Source organism: Mirounga leonina, unplaced genomic scaffold (assembly GCF_011800145.1).
Source record: "Mirounga leonina isolate KUSES-001 unplaced genomic scaffold, KU_Mleo_1.0 Mir_53, whole genome shotgun sequence".
Classification (NCBI taxonomy): Eukaryota; Metazoa; Chordata; class Mammalia; order Carnivora; family Phocidae; genus Mirounga; species Mirounga leonina.
This window is the reverse complement of record NW_023270807.1, coordinates 173,174-200,215: the sequence shown is the minus strand read 5'-3', so window position 1 is coordinate 200,215 and position 27,042 is coordinate 173,174. Positions and strand designations below refer to the sequence as shown.

The 27,042-nt window shown below is 40.1% G+C and overlaps 1 protein-coding gene across 1 annotated transcript in view; it reads right to left on the bottom strand.

Moving 5' to 3' along the window:
* Window positions 1–27,042, bottom strand: part of LOC118001169 (DLA class II histocompatibility antigen, DR-1 beta chain) — a 301,107-nt gene that overhangs the window by 158,115 nt on the left and 115,950 nt on the right. The window lies entirely within an intron of this gene.

Below are 27,042 nucleotides of genomic sequence, written 5' to 3'. Positions count from 1 at the left end.
AGCGATGAGACTTCCATGCAGAAGTGGGGCCGCAGTGCTAGCTTCATGAAACAAGTGGGGAGTCGTGTTCTGCCTTCTGCCGGGGCCTGAGTCTCACACGCAAAATGGTTTGGGCCTCCCTTGCAGGGCGCTCACGCATGCACACAGCCAAAAGCGTCCACTCTCAGGCATGGCTAGTCTAGCCGAAGCAGGAATTCTCTACAGAGTTGTTCCTTTGAGTTAGGTGGCCGGCTTGAGGCCTGCGGGCGCACCCGGGGCGAGGGTAACTAGCCTCCTAAACAAGAGGTGAGTTGAGAGCTGCCTTCGGCACCAGGGCATTTAGCCCATTTACATTCAGGGTAACTATTGAAAGATAGGGGTGCGCCTGGGTGGCTCAGTCGTTAAGCGTCTGCCTTCGGCTCAGGTCACGATCCCAGGGTCCTGGGATCGAGCCCCGCATCGGGCTCCCTGCTCAGCGGGAGGCCTGCTTCTCCCTTTCCCACTCCCCCTGCTTGTGTTCCCTCTCTCACTGTGTCTCTCTCTGTCAAATAAATAAATAAAATAAAATAAAATAAAAAAAAAGAAAGATAGGAATTAATGCCATTGTATTCCCTGTAAGGTGACTGTTACTGTATATTGTCTGTGTTCCTTTCTGGTCTATGTTGCTTTTAGGCTCTCTCTTTGCTTAGAGGACCCCTTTCAATATTTCTTGTAGGGTTGGTTTTGTGTTGGCAAATTTCTTTAGTTTTTGTTTGTCCTGGAAGCTTTTTATCTCTCCTTCTATTTTCAATGACAGCCTAGCTGGATATGGTATTCTTGGCTGCATATTTTTCCCATTTAGTGCTCTGAATATATCCTGCCAGTCCTTTCTGGCCTGCCAGGTCTCTGTGGATAGGTCTATTGCCGATCTAATGTTTCTACCATTGTAGGTTACATATCTCTTCTCCCGAGCTGCTTTCAGGATTTTCTCTTTGTCTATGAGGCTCGTAAGTTTTATTATTAGATATTGGGGTGTTGACTTATTTTTATTGATTTTGAGGGGGTTCTCTGTGCCTCCTATATTTTGATGCCTGTTTCCTTCCCAAAATTAGGGAAGTTCTCTGCTCTAATTTGCTCCATTATACCTTCTGGCCCTCTCTCTCTTTCTTCTTCTTCTGGGATCCCAATTATTCTAATGTTGTTTTGTCTTATGGTATCGCTTATCTCTCGAATTCTCCCCTCGTGATCCAGTAGTTGTTTATCTCTCTTTTTCTCAGCTTCTTTATTTTCCAATATTTGGTCTTCTATATTACTGATTCTCTCTTCTGCCTCATTTATCCTAGCAGTTAGTGCCCCCAAATTTGATTGCACCTCATTAATAGCCTTTTTGATTTCTACTTGGTTGGATTTTAGCTCTTTTACTTCTCCAGAAAGGGTTTCTCTAATAACTCCCATGCTTTTTTCAAGCCCAGCTAGTATCTTTAAAGTGATGATTCTGAACTCTAGATCTGACATGGTACTAATGTCCGTATTGAGTAGGTCCCTGGCAGTCGGTACTACCTCTTGTTCTTTTTGTTGAGGTGATTTTTTCCGTCTTGTCATTTTGTGTAGAGGAGAATAGATTAATGAGAGAACAAAATGCTAGCCGAGTAACAACATTCCCAGAAAATATACTTTAAACAAATCAGAAAAGACCTGAAGCAGTGGAAAAAGAAACAGAAAGAGAGAAAAAAGAAAAAGAAAAAAAAGAAAAAGAAAAAGATAAAGATAAAAACAAAAACAAACAAAACAAAACAACAACAAAAAAAACGAGAATGTGATCAAATATGATCAGGCTGGTATATAGATCAATTCCACACACTAGATTTGGGGTGTATTTTGGTCTTTTAGAAGAAAGTGCCTCCCGAATTTTTAAAGAAAGAAAAACTTGTATATGTACAAAAATAAGGTTTGATATGATGAAGGGATGGAATATGACTGTAAAGATGGAAATTATAAAAAATTTTATAAAAGGAATTGATAAGAAGTTGTTTGAAAAAAGAAAGAAGAGGGGCGCCTGGGTGGCTCAGATGGTTAAGCGTCTGCCTTCGGCTCAGGTCATGATCCCGGGGTCCTGGGATCGAGTCCCACATCGGGCTCCCGGCTCGGCGGGGAGCCTGCTTCTCCCTCTGACCCTCTCCCCTTTCATGCTGTTTCTCTCTCGCTCGCTCTCTAAAAAATAAATAAAAATCTTTAAAAAAAAAAAAAAAGAAAGAAGAGGATTTAAAAAAAAAAAGAAAAAAAAAGGGAGAGAATGTGATCAGGCAGGGGAGTAGGCAAAACCATATACTAGAGATTTAGGGTATATTTTAATCTGTTAGAAGAAACTATCTCAAAATTTTAAAGAGAGAACAACTTATATATATATGAAAAAATACAGGTAACTACTATGAAGGGATAGAATATGACTCTAAAAATGAAGAATAAAAATGTTTTTTTAAAAAAGGGATTGATAAGATGTTGGTTGAAAAAGGGAAAAAGAAAAATTCAAAAAAAGAAAAAGAAAAAAGACAGTTAAAAAAATTAACTTTGAAAGACTAAAGAATCATGGTAAAAAAGCCATGAATTCTATGTGCAGTATTCCCCTAGCGCTGGAGTTCTGCCGTTCTCATTGATCGGTAAACTTGGTCTTGGCTGGCTGTTCTCGCTGATCTTCTGGGGATGGGCCTGTTCCCGTGGTTTCCAAATGTCTCTGCTGGAGGCGGAATTGCCCCGCCCTTGCCCCCTCCCGGCTAAGTAATCTGCTCGGGTTTGCTCTCCGGGGCTTTTGTTCCCTGCGAGCTTTCCGTACAGCTTTGGAGGCGGAGAGTGAAAATGGCGGCCTCCCAATCTCCGCCCCGGAGGAGCCGAGAACTCGGGGCCCCGCTCCTCAGTGAGCCCCCAGAGAAAAGCCGTCAGTCACTCCCGTCTCCCCGGTCTCCGGCTGCACTCCGTGCTCACTCAGCCTGTGACCGCGCGTTTCTATCCCTGGCACCCAACCCCGGGTGGAGTCTCCTAACCCAGCAGATCCCTGTGGTGCACTCCCGCATGGCTCCTCCTGGGGGAGGAAGGTGAATCTCCCTGGATCTGCCGCTTGTTGGGTCCCTGCTGGAGGAGCAGTGGCCCTACTGTGCTGCGGATCACGGTTTATGGCCACCCCGAGCTGACAGCCCGCGTCTGGGCTCCGCCTCTGCAGCCGGCTTCCCTGCTCCGGTACCTGGGAGCTCTGCCACACTCAGGCACCCCCGGTCTTTCTGTGACCTCGATGGTCCTGAGACCACACTGTCCCGGAGGGTTCCACCCCCCGCTTAGCCACCAGAGTGACATCCCTCAGCGGAGTAGACTTTTTAAAGTTCTGATTTTGTGCTCCGTGTTTCTATCACTTGCCAGAAGCGGCCGAAGGAGGCCCCTCCCCCGCCATCTATCCTCCCGAATATCGCTTCGGATTCATTTCTCCACACGTCCTACCTTCCAGAAAGTGGTCGCTTTTCTGATGAAGAGTTGTTGCTATTCTTTTCTTCAATCTCCTGTTGAGTTTGTAGGTGTTCAGAATGGTTTGATCCCTATCCAGGTGAATTCCTGAGAGGAGACAAAATCCAGGTCTCCTACTCCTCCGCCATCTTGCTCCGCCCCCCACTGCAACCAAGATTTCTTTATCTAGCAAGGCTGTCATTCAGAATAGAAGGAGAGATAAAGAGTTTTCCAGACAAACAAAAACTAAAGGAGTTCATGACCACTAAATCAGCCTTGCAACAAATTTTAAGGGGGGGCTCTGGAGAAAAAAAAAAAAGCAACAAAGAATAGAAAGGACCAGACAATAGCACTAGAAACATTAATTCTACAGGTTACACAATGACACTAAATTCACATCTTTCAATAATCACTCTGAATATAAATGGACTAAGTGTGCCAATCAAAATACATAGGGTATCAGAATGGATAAAAAAAAACAAGATCCATCTACATGCTGCTTACATGAGACTCATTTTAGACCTAAAGACACCTGCAGATTGAAAGTGAGGGGATGGAGAACCATCTACCAGACTAATGGACATTAAAAGAAAGCCTGAGTAGCCATACTTATATCAGGCAAACTAGATTTTAAAACAAAGACTGTAACAAGAGATGAAGAAGGGCATTATATCATAACAGAGTCTATCCAACAAGAAGATCTAACAATTGTAAATATTTATGCCCCTGCTTGGGAGCACCCAAATATATAAATCTATTAATAACAAACATAAAGAGGGGTGCCTGGGTGGCTCAGTTGGTTAAGCGACTGCCTTCGGCTCAGGTCATGATCCTGGAGTCCCTGGATCGAGTCCCGCATCGGGCTCCCTGCTCAGCAGGAAACCTGCTTCTCCCTCTGACCCTCCCCCCTCTCATGTGCTCTCTCTCTCATTCTGTCTCAAATAAATAAAATCTAAAAAAAAAAAAAAAACATAAAGAAACTCATTGATAATAATACAATAGTAGTAGGGGACTTTAACACCTCCATTTACAGGAATGGAAAGATCATGTAAGCAGAATATCCATAAGGAAACAATGACTTTGAATTTGAATGTCATACTGGACCAGATGGACTCAACAGATGTATTCAGAACATGTCATCCTAAAACAGCAGAATATACATTCTTCTCGAGTGTACATGGAACATCCTCCTGAATAGATCACATACTGGGTCACAAATTAGCCCTCAGCAAGTACAAAAAGATCAAGATCATGCCATGCATATTTTCAGACCACAACACTATGAAACTGGAAGTCACCACAAGAAAAAATTTAGAAAGACCTCAACTACATGGAGATTAAAGAACAGCCTGTGAAAGAATGAATATGTTAGGGCGCCTGGGTGGCTCAGTCGGTTAAGCGACTGCCTTCGGCCCAGGTCATGATCCCGGGTCCTGGGATCGAGTCCCGCATCGGGCTCCCTGCTCTGCGGGGAGCCTGCTTCTCCCTCTCCCACTCCCCCTGCTTGTGTTCCCTCTCTCGCTGTGTCTCTCTCTGTCAAATAAATAAATAAAATCTTTAAAAAAAAAAAAAGAATGAATATGTTAATCAGGAAATTACAGGAGAATTAAAAAAAATAAATGGAAGTAAACGAAAGGAAAGCATGGAAGTCCAAAACCTTTGGGCTGCAGCAAAGGTAGTCCTAAGAGGGAGGTATATTGCAATACAGGACTACCTCAAGAAGCAAAAAACTCTCAAATACAAAATCTAACTTTACACCTAGAGGAGCTAGAATAGGAACAGCAATAAAGCCTAAAGCCAGATGAAGAAGGGAAATATAAAGATTAGAGCAGAAATAAATGATATACACAAACAAAAAGAAAAAAAAGAATAGAACAGATAAATGAAACTAAGAGCTGCTTCTTCAAAAGACTTAATAAAATTGATAAACCTCTATCTAGACTTATCAAAAAGAAAAGAGAAAGGATCCAAAGAGATAAAGTCATGAATGAAAGAGATCACAACCAACACCAAAGAAATATTAGAGAATAGTATGAAAAATTATATGCCAACTAAATGGGCAATCTGGAAGAAATGGACAACTTCCTAGAAACTTACAAACTACCAAAACTGAAACAGGATGAAATAGAAAATTTGAACAGACAAACAACCAGCAAAGAAATTGAGTCAGTAATATAAAATCTCCCAACAAACAAAAGTCTTGGGCCGGATGGCTTCCCAGGAGAGTTCTACCAAACATTTAAAGAATTAGTATCTATTCTTCTGAAACTTTTCCAAAAATAGAAATAGAAGAAAAACTTCCAAACTCATTGTATGAGGCCACATTACACTGATCCCAAAACCAAAGAACCCACTAAAAAGGAGTACAGACCAATATCCCTGATGAACATGGATGCAAAAATTCTCACCAAGATACTAGCCAATCAGATCCAACAGTATATAAAAATGATTATTCACCACGACTAAGTGGAATTTATTCCTGGGTTGCAGGGGTGGTTCAATTCAGAAATCAATCTGAATTGATTGATTTAATGTGATAGAGCACATTAATAAAAGAAAAGACAAGAACCATATGATTCTCCCAATTGATGCAGAAAAATCATTTGACAAAATACAGCATCCTGTCCTGATTAAAACTCTTCAAAGTATAGGACAGAGGGAATATACCTCAATATCATAAAAACCATCTATGAAAAGCCCACAGTGAATATCATTCTCAATGGGGAAAAACTGAGAGTTTTCCTTTAAGATCAGGAACAGCACAGGGATGTCCACTCACCATTATTGTTCAACATAGTACTAGAAGTCCTAGCCTCAGCAATCAGATAACAAAAAGAAATAAAAGGTATTCATATTGACAAAGAAGAAGTCAAATTCTCTCTCTTCACAGATGACATGATACTTTATGTGGAAAACCCAAAAGACTCCACCCCCAAATTACTAGAACTCATACAGCAATTCAGTAATGTGGCAGGATACAAAATCAATGCACAGAAATCAGTGGCATTTCTATACACTAACAGTGTAACTGAAGAAAGAGAAATTAAGGATCAATTCCATTTACAGTAGCACCAGAAACCATAAGATACCTAGGAATAAACCTAACCAAAGAGGTAAAGGATCTATACTCTAGAAACTACAGAATACTTATGAAAGAAATTGAGGAAGACACAAAGAGATGGAAAAACTTTCCATACTCATGGATTGGAAGAATAAACATTGTGAAAATGTCTATGCTGCCCAGAGCAATCTACACTTTCAATGCCATCCCCATCAAAATACCATCGACATTTCTCACAGACTGGAACAAATAATCCTAAAATTTGTATGGAACCAGAAAAAAACCTGAATAGCCAGGGGAATGTTGAAAAAGAAAGCCAAAGCTGGGGGCATCACAATGCCTGACTTCAAGCTATATTACAAAACTGTGATCATCAAGACATCTTGGTATTGGCACAAAAACAGGCACATAGATCAATGGAACAGAATAGAGAGCCCAGAAATGGACCCTCAAGTCTATGGTCAACTCATCTTCGACAAAGCAGGAAAGAATGTCCAATGGAAAAAAGACAGTCTCTTCAACAAATGGTGTTGGGAAAATTGGACAGCCACATGCAGAAGAATGAAACTGGACCATTCTTATACCACACACAAAAATAAACTCAAAAGTGGATGAAAGGCCTCAATGTGAGATGGGAATTCATCAAAATCCTAGAGGAGACTATAGGCAGTAACCTCTTTGACATCAGCCACAGCAACTTCTTTCAGGACACATCTCTAAAGGCAAGGGAAACAAAAGCAAAAATGAACTTTTGGGACTTCATCAAGATAAAAAGCTTCTGCACAGCAAAGGAAACAGTCATCAAAACTAAGAGGCAACCCATGGAATGGGAGAAGATATTTGCAAATGACATTACAGATAAAGGGCTGGTATCCAAGATCTATAAAGAACTTCTCAAACTCAATACCCAAAAAACAAATAATCCAGTCAATAAATGGGCAGAAGACATGAACAGACACTTCTCAAAAGAAGACATACAAATGGCTAATGGACACATGAAAAAATGTTCAACATCACTAGCAATAGGGAAATACGAATCAAAATCACAATGAGATGCCACCTTACACCAGTTAGGATGGCAAAAATTAACAAGACAAGAAACAACAAATGTTGGAGATGTGGAGAAAAGGGAACCCTCTTACACTTTTGGTGGGAATGTAAACTGGTACAGCCACTCTGGAAAACAGTATGAAGGTTCCTCAAGACGTTAAAAATAGAGCTACCCTATGACCTAGGGATTGCACTACCAGGTATTTACCCCAAAGATACAGATGTAGTGAAAAGAAGGGGCACCTGCACCCCAATGTTCATAGCACAAAGGCCAAAGTAGCCAAACTGTGGAAGGAGCCGAGATGTCCTTCAACAGATGAATGGGTGAAGAAGATGTGGTTCATATATACAATGGAATATTACTCAGCCATCAGAAAGGATGAATACTTACCATTTGCATTGACATGGATGGAATGGGAGAGGATTATCCTAAGTAAAATAAGTCAAGCAGAGAAAGACAATTATCATATGGTTTCACTCATATGTGGAACGTAAGGAATAGCATGGAGGACCACAGGGGAAGGGAGGGAAAACTGAATGGGAAGAAATCAGAGGGGGAGATGAACCATGAGAGACTCAGGACTCCAGGAAACAAACTGAGGGTTACAGAGGGGAGGTTAGGGGGAGGATGGGGTAACCGGGTGATGGGTATTAAGAGGGCACATGTGGTAATGAGCACTGGATGTTATACTCAACTAATGAATCGTTGAACACTACATCAAAAACTAATGATGTACTATATGTTGACTAACTGAACATAATAATAATAAAAAATTATGAAAACAAAACAAAACTAAAGGCATCACTATCCTGGACTTCAAGCTCTATTATAAAGCTGTAGTCATCAAGACAGTATAGTACTGGTTTTAAAATAGACACATAGATCAATGGAACAGAATAGAAAACCCAGAAATGGACCCACAACTATATGGTCAACCAATCTTCGACAAAGCAGGAAAGAATAGCCAATGAAAAAAGACAGTCTCTTCAACAAATTGTGTTGGGAAAACTGGACAGCAACATGCAGAAGAATGAAACTGGACCACTTTCTCACACCATACACAAAACTAAATTCAAAATGGATGAAAGACCTAAATGTGAGACAGGAAACCATGAAAATCCTAGAGGAGAACACAGCAGAAATATCTTTGACCTCAACCCAAGCTGCTTCTTATTAGACACATCACCAGAGGCAAGGGAAACAAAAGCAAAAATGAACTTTTGGGACTTCATTAAGATAAAAAACTTCTGCACAACAAAGGAAAAAATCAACAAAACTAAAAGCAGCCTACAGAATGGGAGAAGATATTTGCAAACAACATCTCTGGTAAAGGGTTAGTATTCAAAATCTACAAAGAACTTATCAAATTCAACCCTCAAAAAACAAAGAACCCAGTTAAGAAATGGGCAGAAGACATAGACACTTTTCCAAAGAAGACATCCAGATGGCCAACAGACACACGAAAGGATGCTCAACATCACTCATCATCAGGGATATACAAATCAAAACCACAATGAGATACCATTTTAAACCTGTCAGGATGGCTAAAATTAACAACACAAGAAACAACAGGTGTTGGTGAGGATGTGGAGAAAGGGGAGAGAGGATCTGAAGCAGGCTCCACACCCAATGCAGGGCTTGATCTCATGATCCTGATATCATGACCTAAGCCAAAATCAAGAGTTGGACACTTACCCCACTGAGCCACCCAGGCGCCCCTGCTCTATTCTTTATTATTGTCGTCCTTTTACTGTCTTTAGGCTCCATTCATTGTTCTTTCTTCTAGCTCCTTAATGTGTATGTTTAGGTTTATTTGAGATTTTTCTTGCTTCTTGAGGTAGGCCTGTATTGCTTTATACTTCCCTCTTAGTACTGCTTTTGTGCATCCCAAAGGTTTTAAACCTTTGTGTTTTCATTTTCATTTGTTTCCATGTATTTTTTTATTCTTTGATTTCCTGGTTGACCCATTCATTGTTTAGTAGCATGTTGTTGAACCTCCATGGATTTGTGGTCTTTCCTGATTTTTTCTTGTGATTGACTTCATGTTTCATAGCATTGTGATCATAAAAGTTACATGGTATGATTTCAATCTTTTTGTATTCACTGAGGCCTGATTTGTGACCCAATATGTGATCTATTCTGGAGAATATTCCATGTGTACTTGAAAAGAATGTGTATTCTACTGTTTTAGAATAGAATGTTCTGAATATATCTGTAAAGTCCATCCGGTCCTGTGTGTCAATCAAAGCCATTGTTTTTTTGTTGATTTTCTATTTAGATGATCTGTCCCCTACTATTATTGTATTATTATCAATTAGTTCCTTTATGTTGGTTATTATTTTATATATTTGAGTGCTCCCATGTTGGGTGCATAGATATTTAAAATTGTTAGATCTGGTTGGATTGTCCCCTTTATTATGATATAGTGCCCTTCTTTTTCTCTTGTTACAGTCATTATTTTAAAGTCTAGTTTGTTCAATATAAGTATTGCTAGTCTGGCTTTCCTTTGACATCCAATTGCATGATAAATATTTCTCCGTCCTGTCACTTTGAATTAATAGGATTGAAAGAACTAATGAAATTCCTCCATGTTCTCTTTGTTTGTTGCCCTGTGTGCCCCTCTCTCTCTCTTGCCCTTCTCCAAGACTATGGTTCCCTCTCTGTCACAGCATTCACGATCCCTTTCTCCCCTAAACCAAGTCTCCCCACCTCCTACATTTTTCTATGTGGCTCTTCTCTCCCTTTAGTTATGGATTTTGTTCTGTCAGTCTTCAGGTCAATTTCTGGGGCATTTAGGATGATTTAATAGTTATCTTGTTGTGTTCATGGGTTGAGGCGAGCCTAGAGTCCTCCTACTTCTCTGCCATCTTCTTCTTTCCAATGGAAGTTGGTACCTCTTAATCCCCTTTACCTATTTCTCATATCCCACACTCTCTTCCCCTCTGGCAACTGCCAGTTTGTTCTCTGTATTTATGAATTTGTTTTTGGTGTTTTGTTTGTTTGTTCATTTGTTTTGTTTTCAGATTCTACATATAAGTGAAATCATATATCTCTCAGTTATAGAGGTTTAGAAGTATTACATAGTCTGCACTATCAGCATTATCTTTTTTTAACTTATTTATTATGTTATGTTAATCACCATACATTACATCATTAGTTTTTGATGTAGTGTTCCATGATTCATTGTTTGCGTATAACACCCAGTGCTCCATGCAGTAAATGCCCTATTTAATACCCATCACTAGACTAACCTATCCCCCTACCCACTCCCCTCTAGAACCCTCAGTTTGTTTCTCAGAGTCCATAATCTCTCATGGTTCGTCTCCCCCTCTGATTCCCCCCCTTCATTCTTCCATTCCTGCTATTTTTTTTTAACATATAATGTATTATTTGTTTCAGAGGTACAGGTCTGTGATTCAACAGTCTGACACAATTCACAGTGCTCACCACAGCACATACCATCCCCAATGTCTATCACCCAGCCAACCCATCCATCCCACCCCCCCCCACCACTCTAGCAACCCTGTTTGTTTCCTGAGATTACGAATTCCTCATATTAGTGAGGTCATATGATACATGTCTTTCTCTGATTGACTTATTTCACTCAGCATAATACTTTCCAGTTCCCTCCACGTCATTGCAAATGGCAAGATTTCATTCCTTTTGATGGTTGCATAATATTCCGTTGTATATATATATACCACATCTTCTTTATCCATTCATCTGTCGATGGACAACTTGGCTCTTTCCATAGTTTAGCTACTGTGGACATTTCTGCTATAAACGTCGGGGTGCACATACCCCTTGGGATCCCTACATTTGTATCTTTGGGGTAAATACCCAGAAGTGCAATTGCTGGGTCATATGGTAGCTCTATTTTCAACTTTTTGAGGAAACTCCATACTGTTTTCCAGAGTGGCTTCACCAGCTTGCATTCCCACCAACAGTGTAGGAGGGTTCCCCTTTCTCGGCATCCCCGCCAACATCTGTCATTTCCTGACTTGTTAATGTTAGCCGTTCTGACTGGTGTGAGGTGGTATCTCACTGAGGTTTTGATTTGGATTTCCCTGATGCTGAGAGATGTTGAGCACTTTTTTATGTGTCTGTTGGCCATTTGGATGTCTTCTTTGGAAAAATGTCTGCTCATGTCTTCTGCCCATTTCTTGATTGGATCATTTGTTCTTTGGGTGTTGAGTTTAATAAGTTCCTTATAAATTTTGGATTTGAGCCCTTTATCTGATATGTCATTTGCAAATATCTTCTCCCATTCTGTCGGTTGTCTTTTGGTTTTGTTGACTGTTTCCTTTGCTTTGCAAAAGCTTTTTTATCTTGATGAAGTCCCAATAGTTCATTTTTGCCCTTGCTTCCCTTGCCTTTGGCGATGTTTCTAGGAAGAAGTTGCTTTGGCTGAGGTCGAAGAGGTTGCTGCCTGTGTTCTCCTTTAGGATTTTGATGGACTCCTGTCTCACATTGAGGTCTTTCAACCATTTGGAGTCTATTTTTGTGTGTGGTGTAAGGAACTGGTCCAGTTTCATTCTTCTGCATGTGGCTGTCCAATTTTCCCAACACCATTTGTTGAAGAGACTGTCTTTGTTCCATTGGACATTCTTTCCTGCTTTGTCAAAGATTAGTTGACCACAGAGTTGAGGGTCCATTTCTGGGCTCTCTATTCTGCTCCATTGATGTATGTGTCTGTTTTTGTGCCAGTACCATACTGTCTTGATGATGACAGCTTTGTAATAGCGCTGGAAGTCTGGAATTGTGATGCCGCCAGCTTTGCTTTTCTTTTTCAACATTCCGCTGGCTATTCAGGGTCTTTTCTGGTTCCATACAAATTTTAGGATTATTTGTTCCATTTCTTTGAAAAAAAGTGGATGGTATTTTGATGGGGATTGCATTGAATGTGTAGATTGCTCTAGGTAGCATTGACATCTTCACAATATTTGTTCTTCCAATCCATGAGCATGGAACGTTTTTCCATTTCTTTGTGTCTTCCTCAATTTCTTTCACGAGTATTTTATACTTTTCTGAGTACAGATTCTTTGCCTCTTTGGTTAGATTTATTCCTAGATATCCTATGGTTTTGGGTGCAATTGTAAATGGGATCGACTCCTTAATTTCTCTTTCTTCTGTGTTGTTGTTGGTGTATAGGAATGCCACTGATTTCTGTGCATTGATTTTATATCCTGTCACTTTCCTGAATGCCTGTATGAGTTCTAGCAGTTTTGGGGTGGAGTCTTTTGGGTTTTCCACATAAAGTATCATATCTGCAAAGAGTGAGAGTTTGACTTCTTCTTTGCCAATTTGGATGCCTTTTATTTCTTTTTGTTGTCTGATTGCTGTAGCTAGGACTTCTAATACTATGTTGAATAGCAGTAGTGATAGTGGACACCCCTGCCGTGTTCCTGACCTTAGGGGGGAAACTCTCAGTTTTTCCCTATTGAGAATGATATTGCTGTGGGGTTTTCATAGATGGCTTTTATGATATTGAGGTATGTACGCTCTATCCCTATACTCTGAAGAGTTTTGATCAAGAAACGATACTATACTTTGTCAAATGCTTTTTCTGCATCTATTGAGAGGATCATATGGTTCTTGTTCTTTCTTTGAATAATGTATTGTATCACATTGATTGATTTGTGGATGTTGAACCAACCTTGCACCCTGGGATAAATCCCACTTGATCGTGGTGAATAATCCTTTTAATGTACTGTTGGATCCTATTGGCTAGTATTTTGGTGAGAATTTTTGCATCGATGTTCATCAAGGATATTGGTCTGTCATTCTCCTTTTTGATGGGGTCTTTGTCTGGTTTGGGATCAAGGTAATGGTGGGCTCATAAAACGAGTTTGGAAGTTTTCCTTCCATTTCTATTTTTTGGAACAGTTTCAGAAGAATAGGTATTAATTCTTCTTGAAATGTTTGGTAGAATTCCCCTGGGAAGCCATGTGGCCCTGGGCTTTTGTTTGTTGGGAGATTTTTGATGACTGCTTCAATTTCCTTAGTGGTTATAGGTCTGTTCAGGTTTTCTATTTCTTCCTGGTTCAGTTTTGGTAGTTGATACATCTCTAGGAATGCATCCATTTCTTCCAGATTATCTAATTTGCTGGCATAGAGTTGCTCATAATATGTTCTTAGAATTGTTTGTATTTCTTTGGTGTTGGTTGTGATCTCTCCTCTTTCATTCATGATTTTGTTGATTTGGGTCATTTCTCTTTTCTTTTTGAGAAGTGTGGCCAGGGGTTTATCAATCTTGTTAATTCTTTCAAAGAACAAGCTCCTAGTTTCATTGATCTGTTCTACTGTTCTTTTGGTTTCTATTTCATTGATTTCTGATCTTTATTATTTCTCTTCTCCTGCTGGGTTTAGGCTTTATTTGCTGTTCATTCTCCAGCTCCTTTAGGTGTAGGGTTAGGTTGTGTATTTGAGACCTTTCTTGTTTCTTGAGAAAGGCTTGTATTGCTATATACTTTCCTCTTAGGACTGCCTTTGCTGCATCCCAAAGATTTTGAACAGTTCCATTTTCATTTTCATTGGTTTCCATGAATTTTTTAAATTCTTCTTTAATTTCCTGGTTGACCCATTCATTCTTTAGTAGGATGCTCTTTAGCCTCTATGTGTTTGAGTTCTTTCTAACTTTCCTCTTGTGATTGAGTTCTAGTTTCAAAGCATTGTGGTCTGAAAATAGGCAGGCAATGATCCCAATCTTTTGGTACCGGTTGAGACCCGATTTGTGACCTAGGATGTGATCTCTCCTGGAGAATGTTCCATGGGCACTAGAGAAGAATGTGTATTCTGTTGCTTTGGGATGAAATGTTCTGAATATATCTGTGAAATCCATTTGGTCCAGTGTGTCACTGAAAGTCTTTATTTCCTTGTTGATCTTTTGCTTAGATGATCTATCTATTTCAGTGAGGGGGCTGCTAAGTCCCCCACTATTATTGTATTGTTGTTGATGTGTTTCTTTGCTTTTGTTATTAATTGGCTGCTCCCATGTTAGGGGCATAGATATTTACAATAGTTAGATCTTCTTGTTGGATAGACCCTTTATAGTGTCCTTCCTCATCTCTTATTATAGTCTTTGGTTTAAAATCTAATTTCTCTGATATAAGGATTGCCACCCCAGCTTTCTTTTGGTGTCCATTAGCATGGTAAATGGTTTTCCACCCCCTCACTTTCTATCTGGGGGTGTCTTTGGGTCTAAAATGAGTCTCTTGCAGACAGCATATCCATGGGTCTTGTTTTTTAATCCAATCTGATAGCCTGTGTCTTTTGATTGGGGCATTTAGTCCATTTACATTCAGGGTAACTATTGAAAGATAGGAATTTAGTGCCACTGTATTGCCTGTAAGGTGACTGTTACTGTATATTGTCTGTTCCTTTCTGGTCTATGTTGCTTTTAGGCTCTCTTTGCTTAGAGGACCCCTTTCAATATTTCTTGTAGGGCTGGTGTTGTGTTTGCAAATTCCTTTAGTTTTTGTTTGTCCTGGAAGCTTTTTATCTCTCCTTCAATTTTCAATGACAGCCTAGCTGGATAGAGTATTCTTGGCTGCATATTTTTCTCATTTAGTGCTCTGAATATAGCCTGCCAGTCCTTTCTGGCCTGCCAGGTCTCTGTGGATAGGTCTGTTGCCAATCTGATGTTTCTACCATTGTAGGTTACATATCTCTTCTCCCAAGCTGCTTTCAGGATTTTCTCTTTGTCTCTGAGACTTGTAAGTTTTACTATTAGATGTCAAGTGTTTACCTATTGTTATTGATTTTGAGGGGGGTTCTCTGTGCCTCCTGTATTTTGATGCCTGTTTCCTTCCCCAAATTAGGGAAGTTCTCTGCTATAATTTGCTCCATTATATCTTCTGCCCCTCTCTCTCTTTCTTCCTCTTCTGGGATCCCAGTTTTTCTAATATTGTTTCATCTTATGGTATCACTTATCTCTCGAAACCTCCCCTCGTGATTCAGTAGTTGTTTGTCTCTCTTTTTTTCAGCTTCTTTATTTTCCATCATTTGGTCTTATATGTCACTAATTCTCTCTTCTGCCTCATTTATCCTAGTAGTTAGAGCCTCTATTTTTTATTGCACCTCTTTAATAGCCTTTTTGATTTTGTCTTGATTAGGTTTTAGTTCTTTTATTTATCCAGAAAGGGTTTCTCTAATAAGTTCCATGCTTTTTTCAACCCCAGCTAGCATCTTTAAAATCATCATTCTGAACTCTAGTTCTGACATCTTACTAATGTCTGTATTGATATGGTCCCTGGCAGTTGGTACTGCCTTTTGTTCTTTTTTTTTGAGGTGATTTTTTTCCATCTTGTCATTTTGTCCAGAGGAGAATAGATGAATGAGAGAACAAAATGCTAACAGGGTAACAATGTCCCCAGAAAATAGACACTAAACAAATCAGAAGAGACCTGAAACTGGGGGGAAAGAAAGGGAAAGGAAGAAAAAAGAAAAAGATAAAAACAAACAAAAACAAACAAACAAAAGGAAAAAACAGAATATGATCAAATTTGATCAGGCTGATGCATAGATCAGTGCCACACACTAGATTTGGGGTGTATTTTGGTCTGTTAGAAGAAAGTGCCTCCCAAAATTTTAAAGAAAGAAAAACTTATATATGTACAAAAATAAGGGTTAATACGATGAAGGGATGGAATATGACTAAAGGTTAAAACTATAAAAGATTTTATAAAAGGAATTGATAAGATAAAGTGTTGGTTGAAAAAAGAAAGAAGAGGATTTAAAAAAAAGGGGGGGGGGAGATAAAGGGGACAGGCAGGAGATAACAAGAAAGCCATAACTTAAAGAATAGTGTTAAATTTTGGTCTCGTACAAAAAACTGTATAACAAAATTTTAAAGAGATAAAAATATATATATATATATATATATATATATATATATATATATATATATATGTATGTATGTATGTATATCAAAAATAAGGGTAACTACTATGAAGGGATAGAATATGACTCTAAAAATGAAAAATAAAAAAGATTTTTTAAAAAAGGGATTGATAAGATGTTGGTTGAAAAAGGGAAAAAGAAAAATTTAAAAAAAAGAAAGTAAAAAAAAATTTACTTTGAAAGACTAAATAATCATGGTAAAAAAGCCATGAATTCTATGTGCTGTATTCCCCTAGCACTGGAGTTCTGCTATTCTCATTGATGGGTAACCTTGTTCTTGGCTGGCTGTTCTTGCTGACTTTCTGGAGGAGGGGCCTGTTGCCGTGGTTCCCAAATGTCTTTGCTGAAGGCAGAATTGCCCCACCCTTGCCAGTCCGGGCTAAGTAATCTGCTCGGGTTTGCTCTCCCTAGCTTTTGTTCCCTGCAAGTTTTCCGTTCAGTCTTTGAGGATGAGAGTGAAATGGTGGCCTCCCAATCTCCTCCTGGGAGGAGCCGAGAACTCGGGGCCCCACTCCTCAGTGAGCCCCCAGAGAAAAGCAGTCAGTCACTCCCATCTCCCCAGTCTCCAGCCACACTCCGTGCTCACCCGGCCTGTGACCGAGCGTTTCTATCTCTGGTACATGACCCCATGTGGAGTCTCCAAACCCAGCAGATCCCTGCGTTGTGCTCCCACACCACTCCTCTGGAGGAAGGGGAGTCTCCCCAGATCTGCCTCTTGTTGGGTCCCTGCTGGAGGAGCAGTGGCCTGACTGTGCCACAGATCACGGTTTATGGCAACCCGGAGCTGAGAGCCTGTGCCTCAGCTCCGTCTCTGCAGCCGGCTTCTCCGCTCTGATACCTGGAACTCTGCCACACTCAGGCAACCCCCGGTCTTTCTGTGACCCCGAGGGTCCTGAGACCACACTGTCCTGCGAGGGTTCCACCCCCAGCTTAGCCACTGGAGAGACCTCCCTCAGCGGAGCAGACTTCTAAAAGTCCGATTTTGTGCTCCACGGCTCTATCACTTGCCAGAAGCGGCTAACCAAGGTCCCCTCCCCCGCTGTCTATCCTCCGGAATATCGCCTGGGATTCACTTCTCCACAGTCTTACCTTCCAGAAAGTGGTCACTTTTCTGTTCAGAGAGTTGCTGCTATTCTTTTCTTTGATCACCTCCTTAGCTCGTAGGTGTTCAGAATGGTTTGATCCCTACCTAGTTGAATTGCTGGGATCAGATGAAATTTAGGCCTCCTACTCCTCTGCCATCTTGTTCCTCCCTCCCAAACTTTATCCATCTTCTTTATGTATAACTTTATTAAAAAGAATCCAAATCGATTAGGTCTTGAAGGAAAGAGTGACAAACTCTCCTGAGCCATGTTACTGAGATCGCACTCTAGTATCTTCCTAGTAGGAAGTCATAGTTTTTCACAGTTCCAGACATAACCTCACATAAGTCACGTCATTTTTTTCAGTACTTTTCCCATATCCATTCATTGACTGATGTATATAAAGTCCAACCTTTAGAATATATAATAGTGATAGATATATATCTATATATCTCTCTATATAATAGATATATAATCTATATATCTACACTTATCTACCATTCAGCTAAACTTTGCCTAGTACAGCTGCTTCTATACTCAGGAGCATCTCTTTCTGTTCTTCTCTCTCTCTTTTTAAAATAATTATTTGTTCATTTGTCAGAGAGAGAGAGAGCACAAGCAGGGGAAGCAGCAGGCAGAGGGAGAAACAGACTCCCCACTGAGCAAGGAGCATGATGTGAGACTTGATCCCAGGAACCTGGGATTATGACCTGAGCTGAAGGCAGATACTGACTGAGCCACCCAGGTGCCCTGTTCCTCTTTCTCAACATAGGTATAGTTTTTGCTTATTTCACCTTGGAGCTTCATTTGTTATATTCTTCCAGGAGACACAAGATCTATTTTTGTCTATTAGTATTTGCTTCCTAGGCCTTGACTGTTGCATTTTGCTCATGACCAGTTTCTTTTTTTTTTTTCCTCTTTGATATCTTTTTTTTTTCCTATTTCCTCTTAACTTCCTTTTTTATTGTTTTTTTTAATCTTAATTCAAGATAGTTAACATACAGTGTTATATTAGTTTCAGGTGTACAATATATAGTGATTCAACAATATAGATTCAATAATTCTATACATTATTCAGTGTGCATCATGGTAATCTCCTTCATCTATTTCACCCATCCCCCCCAGCACACACAACCCTTTGGTAACTATCAGTTTGTTCTCTATAATTAAGAGTCTGTTTTGCTTTTGACCAGTTTTACTTACTTCTATTAATTTCCTTTGTTCAAGAGAGTTGGCAGCTCCCTCCAGCAATTCTGAAGATTGTCTTTCAGATTGCTTTCTGTTTTTTACAAGTGTGTCCCTCCCAAGCAGGTCAGGATCTGATAGTAAAAATTATTAGTGGCATTATAATTTTTAGCCAAAAAAAGACAAGATCTCTGAGATTTCTAATATATTTCCTATATCTGAGGAATCAGAGTAGGACTGAGCTGGACCTAAGAGGATCCATACCATGAGATATTAAGTTTTAAAAGGACAAAATAATATAGAGCCTTAGAAGCCAGGATAGCCATTATTCTCAAAAAGACAATGGATTCTTCTAGCATTCTAGTAATGTAATGTTTTAATATGGGTGCTGGTGACATGGATCCACTAGTAGACCCAGCCTGTGAAAATTGAAGAGGAGAGGTGGTGGAGAGAAAAGAAAGAAATGAGGGCGCCTGGGTGGCTCGGTTGGTTGGGCTGCTGCCTTCGGCTCAGGTCATGATCCTGGAGTCCCTGGATCGGGTCCCACATCGGGCTCCCTGCTCGGCAGGGAGTCTGCTTCTCCCTCTGACCCTCCCCCTTCTCATGTGCTCTCTCTCTCATTCTCTCTGTCAAATAAATAAATAAAATCTTAAAAAAAAAAAAAGAAGTGAGAGCAGAAAAGTTAAAAAAAAAAATAGATCAACTCCTTCATGGAATAACTTCACCTGGCTACCTTCATCTTTTAGCTATTCTCTACTCAGGGGAAGAAAGAAAATTTGGAAAACATGCAAAATGAGATTGTTTAAGGAAGTGACTACAAGAAGACTCAATTTAATCATAGAAAGGTAGTCTTCCTTATAACTTCAATATGTGGAATAGATAGATATAGGACAGATATATAAATATTGGTGTTTTCCTTAAAGAACTTAACATTGATAAAATTTACTCTGCCCTTTTCCTTTTATGGCCAATTGCAGATATGCAGATCTGCAAATGTGTAGAGCAGATGTGGTAGGCATCAGTATGGAGTCTAGTATCAGCTTCAAATCTCTTGAGATTTAGCCACAGTTACCCATTTATCTCATGAGAGAAGAAAAGAAACCCTCTCTTCCCGCCAAGAATGATGGTGCTTTGTCCATATCCCCACACTGTGTAAAATTAGGGACTCTGGATCAAAGGCGTCCAGGTCTCAAATGAATGACTTTCTCCTTTCCAGGTCTGGGTTCTGGTCCTCGTGTTTTCATGGTGGGTCCAGAAGATAAAGGAATAAGGCTGACATGCACAGGCAAGGGGTGATTTCCCCAGCCTGAGGTAAAATGGACAGATGCAAGGGGAGAGAAGATACCATCTCTCTCTGAGGATGAGACCCAAGATGATGATGGGTTGTTTCAAATAGAGGCATCCTCATTGTGAGAGACACTTCAAAGACAAAAGTGTCCTGCTCCATGAAGAACCCCTTCTTTGGACAAGAGCAGGTGGAAACCATTTCTATCCCAGGTCAGTGTTGCTCATTTGGGGGACAGGATAGGTGTGAGGAGGGGATATTTAGGAATTGGGATGGGATAGGATTGGTTGGTAATGTTTTTAATCAGGTTTTGGGGGCCTCTGTATCAGAATCCTTCTTCCCTAGGACCTCTCCTTGGAAGGTAGCATTTGCTGGGACTTTCTTCATACTTGGGATTTTCCTGGGTGCTGTTGTGTTTTTGGCTTGGAAAGAATGACAGGAGAAGAAAAGAGTACAGGAAGTCCAGGAGGAAAAAGAGAAGGAAAGTGAAGCCAGTGGTAAAACTGAATCAGACTGGGTGGGATCTGTGAACTTATGGGTTTGTTAGCTGTGCATATGGATGGAATCTGTTGGAACAGAGAGACATGAGTGTACTTAGTTAGAACCTCAAGACCTCCAGTAAGACATGGAATCAAGGGCCTTTATGAGAAAAATATAATAATAGAGTCCAATGGAGAGAGAAAACTCATTGGTATAAACATGGAGTTAGGAAAAAATGGTTGTAGTAATTCTCAGGATGAATTTCTTGACCTAGGTATATGGAAGTAGCATTCAGGATCTGGGCTTAGGTAACATAGTCTAGAAAATAAACCTTGGACTTGTTTTCTATAACATGTTTTGTTATTTTCTTTCCTTTTTAGAATCGCTTGAGAAAGAGCTTGGTAAGTGTTCCATTTTTCTTTGTTCTGGTAGATGTACTAGAAGCTATGTACTTTGCATCTCACAGGTTGTTATTCCTTTTCAGTCAGAAGGAAGCAGTTATATCAGCAAGGTGAGAATATTGATGTTATAGTTGGACCAACCATCTCATCCCTCTGTTTTGATCATCTCCTGTTCACCTTGCTAATGAAGGAGGGCTTCCCCACCCTAAATAGGGTAAGATGTTTAGACACATGGCACCCAACACTGGACGTATGAGCTTGACAGCAGTTTATTAACCACCTATACTCACATCCTGGGGGAGGAGGGCACCACAAGCCATGCAGGACCACATGTTGCACTTGTGAACAGAGTGAACCAGCAGGGGCTGAGGGAGGCAAGCTTTTTAGTAACCACAAGATGAGGTGCTACTGGTTTCTGTGGAAGTATGTGATTGGCTTGTTTGAGTAATTTCGCAGGCTGACAGGGAGGTTGAGGACCAGGTGGGGTTCAGCTGGCTCAACTGATAGGAAAATTAGTTGAGTGTGGAGTTTCTCCTGCTGGGTGGAGGCATATCTGGTGAGAGCAGGGGAGCTTACGGGCGTTTAGAGCCCTTTGAAGTTCAAAGACGTCAGGTAGCATATGAAATTTTAGGCTTTACAGTACACTCTCACAAAGTTTATCTTCTTCTCTCCCAAAAGAATCAGAACCTCATATTTTATCACAGATATGTTAGTGGAATGTGGAAAATGTGAGAAATAGAATAGATTAAAGAAGAAAAATACCCCAGAATTGTCATTGAAGTGATGAATACAGAAATATAGCACTATCATAAATCTTCATATTTCACATGGTTGCAGCAATTTAATACTCTGGAGTGAAGGTCCTGTGAATGGGAAAATCTAATTCCTTTGTTTTATTTCAGACTGGAAAAAAGCAAATTTATATGCTGGTGAGTAATTGATGTTGTCTTGGGACTTCAGGCACCCCAGGATTTCATGAGGCACTTCCAGAGCATTTTTCAGAGATATGCTATATTCTGGAAATTTTATTTTGATTGTGGGAGCCCAAACAAATAAGGGAATAAGGGTAAAAGCATCACACTAGTTGAGAAGACATGTTCTTTTTTTTTTTTTTAATTTAAGAGTCAGCTTTTTTTTTTATTCTTATGTTAATCCCCATACATTACATCATTAGTTTTAGATGTAGTGTTCCATGATTCATTGTTTGTGCATAACACCCAGTGCTCCATGCAGAACGTGCCTTCCTCAATACCCACCACCAGGCCAACCCATCCTCCCACCCCCTCCCCCCCCAGAACCCTCAGTTTGTTTTTTCAGAGTCCATTGTCTCTCATGGTTCGTCTACCCCTCCGATTTCCCCCACTTCATTCTTCCCCTCCTGCTACCTTCTTCTTCTTGAGAAGACATGTTCTTGATGTATTTTCCCATGTGATTTTTTTTTTTTAGACTGGAGAAAGGAACATTTCAAAGCAGGTGAGTGACTTTATTATTTTGTCCCACATAATCTCTCTTCTACAAATGAGAAACTCTTACATTTATATAAACTCCCAGTAAAACCTGGTTGGTTTTCCATTCATGGCTTTCAGTTCAGTCTCAGTCTCATGCTGAAATGTGAACAGATTTCTTCCTTTTCTGATATCATTCATTCATTCAGCATTAATTTATAGAACTATTTATTCAAAGCCAAATAAATAAAGCCAATCTGATCTCTGACTTCATGGAAAAGTACATGTACAGATTGTAATGAAGGTTATGAAGGAATAAGAGATTTCCATGAGAAAAAAAAAATGGTGGATTGAAGGAATTTCCCTGAGGAACTGATTTTTTTTTTTAAGATTTTATTTTATTTATTTGACAGAGACACAGCGAGAGAGGGAACACAAGCAGGGGGAGTGGGAGAGGGAGAAGCAGGCTCCCCGCAGAGCAGGGAGCCCGATGCGGGACTCGATCCCAGGACCCTGGGATCATGACCTGAGCTGAAGGCAGTCGCTTAACCAACTGAGCCACCCAGGCGCCCGAGGAACTGATTTTTAATCTGAAACTTAATTGATATGGTGGATTCATTTGAATAACATTGCAAGAGCAGTTCGGTCAGAAGGAAGTCTGTTACACTGGCCTGAGACAGAGAAGAGCTTGTTGTATCTCAGTGTAAGTGGAAAACCATCTTAGAATCTTTCCAGAATTATTAGTTGATTATCAGTTTCTAGTGCATGCTGCTTTGCTCTGAATATTTCTGCATCCACAAATATTTCCTAGTTAATTTAATCCTCCAAAAATTAAAGCACATTCTACTATCCCCACATACAAATTCTTATGAGAGAAATTCTAACTATTGAAGATGTTTGATTTGAGAAGAAACAGATTAATTACTGCTGGTATTAGTACTATTGCTGCTATTACTGCTGGTATTAATGTTACTATAACTATTGGAAGCTAAAAAAAATTGGCAAGTGTTCATCATGGGCAAGACATAGTTGTAAGTTCTCTACACATTATCTTGTTTATTTCTCACAATAGTCCTATGCTGAGGTATCATAATTGCATATATCATTATGAAGGTAAAGTTGAGGATGAGAGAAGCAAAGTAACCAAGATCGCACTTACTAAGGATAAAGTGATTATCAAAATGCCTATCTTTCTGACTACAGAGCCTAGGATTGCAACCATTAGAAATCTAATAAAAGTACATGAGAAGTGCGTGACTTAATAATTATGTAGTAAATGATACCAAATGAAAATGATACCAGGGCGCCTGGGTGGCTCAGATGGTTAAGCATCTCCTTCGGCTCAGGTCATGATCCCAGGGTCCTGGGATCGAGTCCCGCATCGGGCTCCCTGCTCCACAGGGAGCCTGCTTCTCCCTCTGCCTCTCTCTCTCTCTGTCTCTCATGAATAAATAAATAAAATCTTAAAAAAAAAAAAAAAAGAAAATGATACCAAAGAAGCTTAAATGAAAGTAGATACACTGTGATTGAACTCTGACAGAGCTTTATTATTAAGAGCAAGCAGTAAAGTGAAGACATTAGAGGGAGGCTAGAGGGACCCCATTCTGAAATGCCTGACTCTGGGAATCTTCAGGTCAGGCAGACAGCGCTCTTGCCTAGATGGTCTCAGCCCATCTGGAACAAATGGTTGCTCAAGCTCGTCCAGCCTTGGCCTTCTATGATATACACACATATCTCCTGTGTATGGACACAGGACAAACCATAAATTGTTTTACCTCCTCTTCTGTAGCTCTCCCTCTTATTTTCCTTATTTCTCCTTTCCCTGTATTTGCATCTTTCCTAAGGCAAGCCAGTCTCCACTGCGGAATGACCTATTTTTCTCCCTCTACCTGCAGTTGCTGTTACTCTGGATCCAGACAGTGCTCATCCCAATCTCATCATCTCTGAGAATAGAAAACAAGTTTCTTTAATGGAAAATGTTCCTCAGAACTGTGATGCCTCAGTATACCAAGGACAAGAGGAATCTGAAGCTGTCTTCAGTGTTCTGGGCCAAAATTACTTTAACACAGGGAGACATTACTGGGAGGTAGAAGTCAATATTGGGACAGAAGCCAGACCTGAAACTAAATGGGCTGTGGGTGTTTGCTTAAATACAGTAAAAAGAGATAAGTGGTTTGTAGAATGTCCAGAGAAGAATTTCTGGGTGATAGCATACGAGAAAGGAGAAGTCAAGGTTCTCACCTTCTCAGAGTCACTGTCACTGAGGCAGCATCCTCAAAGGATAGGAGTTTTCTTGGACCAGGAAGATGGAGATGTGTCATTTTACAACATGGTTGATGGGTCGCACATCTTTTCCTTTACCGGAATCACCTCCTATGGGACCCTCTGTCCTTATTTTAGGCTTCAGGGTGCTGGCACATCTGTGACCATCTACTCAACTTCAGATTGCACTGAAAATTGTCCTGATTCTTCTCCAAATACCTCTGTAACTCATTTAAGGAGTGGTGACATGGGTATCGCTCAAGAAGCTTAGTGTCTATTACCTCCATAGGAAGTGAAGTGTCAGCGTCTCCGCCGCTCCTGCTCAGGCTTCTTATTGGTATGTTCTCCAAGAAAGCTGTCCCTGTGCGGAGAGTAGGTCAGCTTCACTAGGTATGATTATGATTTCAGCCCCTTTCAAAGAGGCAGAGGTAGAAAGAGAAATGGGACAACTGAAAAATGTCTGGGGGAATTTCCTCTTGTGTTGTTTTTGGGGAAATACAGTGTCTTTTTGGGCAGCAACAATTTGTCACAAGAAAATTCCAAACAAATGCCTGGTCTCTCTTCTGTTCTGGTACTCAGTGTGTATTGAAGTAAATATTTTTAAAACTACATTTAAAAAGAAAAATCTCTCTTCCCACTATTTTTGTTATCAAATATGAAGGAGGGGTGGTGTTTGAAAGGAAGAATCACAGTTGAGTGAATTCTTAATGCATGTTACTACTATTGTAGATACACAAATGTGTTCAAGTCTTGTGAAAGTTAATAGTTCAGCTGGCCCTTTCTTCAGGTTCATGTCCACCGACCTCAAAACCTGGAGTTTGCCATGCAGTGGGGAGGACTGATGTAGAACTATATACCATTTGAGCAGGAGCCCAAGGCTTCTGTTAGGGAAGCCACACACGCACACACACACACACACACACTTTTTTTTAAACAAATTCTCACTGGTTAGCAAGTCCTGAATGTGTCCTATGTGAATATGTGAATGAAGAAAAAAATTGATGTTGCAATTTATACTTTCAGAGAAAAATATTCAAATAAGAATGAAGAAACGTCTGGAGGCTTCATGGAAAAAGTCATTGCTAACACTGACATTTTTTTTTTTTTTCCTTTCAGACCATCTTCTTCCCACTATTGAGGGTTTCTTTGCCTTTAGTGCAACTAAGGCTTCACTATGCTTATGTCTTCAAGGATATAAAATATGAGCTTCTTCTGTTAAATGGGTCCCCTCTTCCTGGATATAGAAAAATCCACTTAGATTTTTCTACACTATTAACAGTTTTTTGTTTTTGTTTTTTTTTTTGACAGAGAGATTGAGAGAGAGCACAAGTAGGCAGAGTGGCAGGCAGAGGGAGAGGGAGAAGCAGGCTCTCTGCTGAGCAGGGAGCCGGACGTGGGGCTCGATCCCAGCACCTCAGGATCATGACCCGAGCCAAAGGCAGCCGCTTAACTGACTGAGCCACCCAGGCGCCCCTATTAACAGATCTTTAAACCATAAGTCCCATTATCAACCTCTTTTGGAAGATGTATCTTCTTAGCAAAATTTCACTGACACACTAAGTGGTAAAACCAGTATTGGAACCCAGGAAGAATGAAGCCAGAGCCCAGAATATTAACTTTACTGACAGGAAAGAGAATACTTATATAACAAGCAAGCAAAAATAAAGGCAGGAGAGAGGTAAATGAATAGACAAGTGTTAATAGCTATAATCAAATGGACATGGTGGATGAGAAGGGATTCTGGACCTGAGAACCCTTTACATGGAGATAACCACAAAATAGGAACAAATGGGATTGGAACTATGATATAGAACAAGAAGGATAATGGGTTCCATTTTGGATATTTTACTTTTGTTATATACTCAGAACAATCAGCAATTTCCAAAGGTTTCCAAATGAGTTTTTAAGTATCTCACCTGAAGAAACTAAATTCATATTTTGTTCTATAATGGGATTCCTCCACCTGTCACTCCTCCACTCATTTTTTTTTTTTTTAGAGAAGCCAGCATAAAGTACTTTTATTGCAATCATAAAACTCGAAATGCTTATGTCGTGTGGGGAGGTAGGAGTGGGGTAGGCAGCAATAATTTCTCTCACCAAATCACCATACAGGACAGCAAAGGGGTGCAGGGGGGAGGAAAAGCCAGGAAACTGAGCTCAACAGGGGGAGCTGAACATCAAAGCCAGGAGATGCTGAAGCTGTGATGACCAGCATCATTTTCTCAAGACAACACCCAAAGGTTTGTCATGATGGCTGGACTTTCATTGGGTGTCTACGAACAGCACCTTCAATTTAAAGTTTCGATTAAAGTTCTTAAAATTTGGGAAGTGGAGCTTGGATAACTCTGAGATTACAAAAGTCCTGATTATCCATTAGAAAAACCACAGGGTGGAAAATAATAATAATAATAATAATAATAATAATAATAATAATAATAATAA